Source organism: Pteropus alecto, unplaced genomic scaffold (genome assembly GCF_000325575.1).
Source record: "Pteropus alecto unplaced genomic scaffold, ASM32557v1 scaffold109, whole genome shotgun sequence".
Classification (NCBI taxonomy): Eukaryota; Metazoa; Chordata; class Mammalia; order Chiroptera; family Pteropodidae; genus Pteropus; species Pteropus alecto.
Genome location: NW_006494608.1, coordinates 4,487,647 through 4,493,184, shown reverse-complemented (window position 1 = coordinate 4,493,184; position 5,538 = coordinate 4,487,647).

The following is a 5,538-nucleotide window of genomic DNA, read 5'->3' as shown; positions in this document are numbered from 1 at the left end:
ATTACTTTTAAAGGTGACCCTTCTAAAATAGCACTTGACTTTATTGTGGTCTTCTTCTACATGAGGCAAGATGACACTGAGAATAAAAGGGCTCTGAGCCATTGTAACATAATATGTGAGCCAGCCTAAACCAGAGCTAAGAAAATTCACAAAGAGACTTGAAACCATGAAGCCCAATTTACAGAAGAATGGCAAAATAGAGATTACTGTTTGTAAAAAGTAAAAAAACTTATCATGGATTTTCAGTTAAAATTTTGTTATGCTGCTTTCTAGAAGCCAGAAGAAGCATCCTTCTTTGTTTAAAAGAAAGGGGTAAGAAGAGCTCAAAGGCTAAATCTGTGATAATATTCAATATTTTAATGTGGCTAAACATGCAGCTAAGATATAAAATATGATTACCTTTTTTGGTTGCAAGTTTAAGAGACACACTCAAGTAAATAGTTTAACTTAACAAATCATTTACTAAAGACACACATGGAGTGATAAGAGAAACAAAAACTCATGGAGGGTAATAACAGAGAGTGGGTAACCAGGAGTTATAATTGGAGCAAGTATCATGGACACTAGACTGGAAGAGCCCTGAGTGTAGGGATGCTCTAAAAACATTAGCAGTAGAAGTCTATCTCAGTGCTAGTGTTACAAGGTTGATTGATACAACTCAGCCCCTCTGGGCATCTGTTTTTTTCCTGTTTTGTTGCCAACAAGCATCTATACTTTTTACTCTACATAATGCCTGTACTGTATATATTCTGCTTCTGTCCCTGGTCAGTTCAATTTGCATATGGCCCATTACAGCCACCATAAATTTCCTCTTCTACATGGCATTCTGAAAGCTTCAACTTTCATTGAAGAGAAACTAATTGCCTCATTATCTCTGTATTCCTAGTTCAAGAAGTTTAAGGGAGGTCTTCTATTTACAGTAAACTTCTTTATAAGCCCCTGATAAGCCTATGTAATAGCTGCTCTGAGTTTGTCTATTCTCTCCTTATCCATGGAATGAAATTTCTACTAGTGACTATCTACTGGGAAGGAGTCTTGGACTAAGTGGATTCACTGAGAAGAAAGGAGAAAAAAAATGTGATAACATAGGAATGGCACCTAGATTTATGTCTAAAATGTTGTGAATAGCCATTGATTGAGTAGTTCTGTTTACATGATTAACATTTAGAATAAAGAATCCTGGTTCTGAAAAGTTGAAATGTCTGCTTCGAATCAAATCAATATCATCAAACTCACAGAACAGAGTAACTATAAAATCTAGTTTGTACCTATTTGCTCATAACTGTTCAATGAATATTTTAATGTATATAAACTTTTTAAAAAGATACGTGATTTACATATTTAGCTAGGAACCAGATCACATTCCTGATCTTTTATTATGCTTCATAAGGACATACTGTTCCCTGTGTTGATCATGTTAATGAAAGTAGTGGTATTATCTCAACTGTTATAGATTTTTTAAACACAATTTTGCCTAAACATGAGTTATAATAGTTACTTAAGACATTGATGCCTATTTGTTCAGAACCCAAAATAAAATAGTGAGTACCTTCCTTCTTACCCTCATTGCTGTTTAGATTGCTTTGGCTAAATCCAACAAGTGACTGGTTCAGAGATGAGCAGGTGACCCAATCTGGGCCAATGAGAAAGAGCAAATCTCAGGGCTTGGGTAGGAGGTGCCTAAAGAGATAGTCTTCTTCTCTGAATAGTTATAGGCTGAAGATGGAAAATCTGCAGCTGCTGCAGCTGTTTTGGGAAAAAAAAAAAAAAAAAAAGCAGTGAAAATCTTGTGTTTGGCATCTAGATGTGTTTGTTTCCGAGAGTCTGGAATAAAAGCAGTTGAAAGAAAAAATGGCGTTAATGAGGAGGCCAATTCTGATTAAAAACAAAATGTTCCCTATCGCCATTTCCACGGCAAGTTGACTGGCCTCAATGCACCTCGACCCTTATAATGCCATTATGTTCATGGCCTAGTAAAGAAATATTCATATAGTAATTTGATCCTTGAGGATTGGAGGAAAGAAATGTAAAATTTATCCAGTGCATACTACACCAGGCAAATTAGGTCCGTCTCTCACACATTATCTCATTTAGACCTCACAAAAATGCTGGGTTAGGTGTAATGATGGCAACTGCTCAGGAAATTGAGGCCTAACCAGGTGAGCTGAGATTACTCTTCTTTGCTTAATATAAGATGTTGCAACTCTTCTATATTCACAATAGAGTTGGCATCATGGCATTCAGAATACCTGAGGATTACGTGCTAATAATGTGGTGAAGACAAGGAAGGCAAAAGCCTGATGAGAAGTTAAAGGAGGGCACTCAATATCACAGATAATAAGAGCAGGGATTTCACAGATGGCAATACATTTAAAAGGCAACAAACTCTACTCTGAGCAGATGATCTGAGCTGCCTGTCTCACTGCTTTCACTTGTATAGGCCTTAACCTATTTCTGTCCTTGATGGCCAATTTTACTTCAGTCATGGATGGCTATTTGTTCAGAATCCCTAATAAATAAATGAGCATACTAATGTTTTTGTGCAACGATGATAAGTGGAGAATAACTTTCTTCCATTGTGGTTGCTCTCTGTCAAATGTCTGCCGAGAAAAAAATAAAGCCTTCTTTGCACTTATGTAGTAAAAAGGGTATAACAAACATCCTTGGTTTTAGGCAGAGAAGAGCTCACTTCACTTCAAGGTTGAGTGTTACTTGACTTACTCCATTTTTCAGAAATCGTTTACTCAACAGTTGCTTCCTGTACCTATAGCAAATGCCATGAGCCAGGAGAAGGAAAGGCTCATATTTTTGTAATTTCTGCTTTGGAATTTTGCTTCTCATTGTTTCATAGCCACTTACCTAAAAGTTCCCTGCCTACTCATACCTGTCTTAAAGTTCTAGATGATAAGAACAGTGAATGAAAATAGTATGAATCAGCAGGGCCACCAAGGAATGAATTAATGAGGAGTATGTGCGCACAGACGAAGAATCTACCTGAAGTCTCAGTAACATGTAAGTTAAAGGAAACAAACAAGTTTCTGGGTCCAAAATATAACTAAGGTCAGTGTTTATTTATGTGGGCCAAGCAAAAGGGACACAGAGAAATGACCCCTAAGTGAATGAAAAGGAATCAGTGAAACTCAGACTGAGCAAGAAAGTACAAAGAGAAATAAAATGCATATTCAGTGGCTGGTATATCAAAGTTCAAACTGAGCAGGTAGAACCAGAAGGGAGTTTTCTCTAATAGTCTTATTAGGCATATAATGTATGGGTTAGCAAGTGGTTTTCAGACTTGAGCATGCATTAGATCAACTAGAGGATTCAGTAAAACACTGATTGCTGAGACCCTCTCCAGACATTTTGATTCAGTAGGTGTGGGGTATGACCTGAGAAATTGCATTTTAATAAGTAGTCAGATTATACTGGTGCTCTGGGTCTGGAGATGAACTTTGAGAACCATGGGATCGGCAGATGCACCAAGTAACATGGTCAGAGGATGCCTATTGATCTTAGACAGTAGCCATGTGCCTTCCTGCTGTAGACTTACTCTTGCTGTGGGCTCACTTATGCTGACAAATAGCTGAGGCTGCCCATTGCAAGACATCGCAACTGCTCCAGATTTGGTGGAGTTGATTTCTTTAGGTGGGAAACCATATCATGTGATCATTTTTGCTTTATGTCTCTGCTGCTTCAATAAAAAAGTATGAGAAAGCTTATAATAAAGGATGCACATATTTAAAACTTAAAATTGAAATAGGAGAAAATATGTACAAAAAGCAAGTAAAACTATCAATAAAATACTAATAGGTATCTAAGAATAATCATTAGTTTTCACCCTGAATTTTTAATAAGCCAAGGTAAAAAATGGGAAAAATAATGAGTTACATAACTCTCAACATTTATTAAACATATATAGAAAAACTCTTCAAGAGAGTCACATATATTTGGTTTATAAATAATAAGAAGGAAAGTAAAAGGCAATTTAGGAGGACAGTATCACATGAAAAATTTTTAAAGATTAAAAGTGGGCATATGTAAAAAATGATAAGGAGGCTGACTGAAATTAAGTGAAAGCTAATTTTGAGAATGAGGAAGAGTCCCAACATCCCACATGTAGTACACTGGTGGTACAATATGTCAGTTCTAGCAGACCTGAGGCCTTCATGCTTATTGCAAAATCAGACCCTGGTTCCTAGAGCTAAGCAGGAACAAAGAATCTCTAATTGCTGTTAGGTTGCTTGGAAAATCAGACCAACTTCTCATGAAGCCTGGCATTGGACAGCTCTAGTCATAAAAACAACACCTGACAGAACAGAGAAATAGTCACAGGTCTGGAAAAAGGCCAGAAGGGATTCTCTGGGATCTTGCACAAGGTCACCTGCCATAAAACAAGCTCCAAAGCACTTATAAAACACCCAAGAAACACACTCATGCAAAACAAATCCAATCCTCTAACTCTGCCAATAGGTTTTATGAGGTGTCTCCTGGCTCCAGTTCAAATTTCTGTCATATTGTCAGAGTTTCCAGACTACTGGGATATTTAGCTAAGGCTGGGCATTACATCTTCTGTGGAGGGACACTCTCCTGCCAGGAAGGGTGGAGTGGTTAAAATGAAATTATCCAGTCAGGTCTTTTTTATTCCCACTTCTTTGGTCTCCTTTAGATTCTCATCACATGAATCAAAACAATTTGGAGACATGTGGTCACATTAATGTCCCAACATGGCTTTTGTCCTTAGTGACATCTAGGGACAAGAAAAGACATAAAAACAAAGTCTTCCAAATAAACTCCATTTGCTTTGGAATCGTCAGGAAGGAAAGCAGCTCAGCAACTTTTACTCTTCACAGTCAAGTGACATTTTGTTTATATTCAACTATTAGGATAAGTATCAAAAGTACAAGTATGTGAATCTAATTTTTCTGACCTGGACTGATTGTCTACTTTTGACGTACTGTGAAAATCTATCATAAGCTTCTCTATTATCTTACCCATAAATATACTAGACACAGTGGAAAGAAGAACATTCCACTAGGCTGCTTAACAAGCAAATTATTTTTCAACTGCCCTCTTTGAATAAACATTTTGGAGACATAATCCTGTGGCCTAGCAATTTGCAAAGACTCTCTTTGTCCTCACAAAAGCAAAACAAGATGGACGAGGTTAATGGAGGATATGAGTTATCCTGGATAATCAGTTGAAATATCCACATCTCTAATTCAAGGCTTCCTTTGATTTATCAATGTCATATTTCACATTAAAGCCCCCAATGTCCATTTTCTTCATTTCCTTTCTAATTATCACTTCCCAACTCAATAATTTGCTGTTATATAATTTCTGAGGTCTTGCGTCTAGTTTGTTCAGTATCTTGGAATGTGAGGCAAAAAGTGGGCTCTCTGTTAGAAAAACCATTTGGACTTTTTGTCCTTTTATTTACTCTTCCTATCCTGTCTTACTGCTTGTCAGTAAGCATATCTAGGCTAATGGCTAATGATGTAGGAGACAAAAAGTAAATAGGCTTTCTGAGATCTTTGGGGAAAG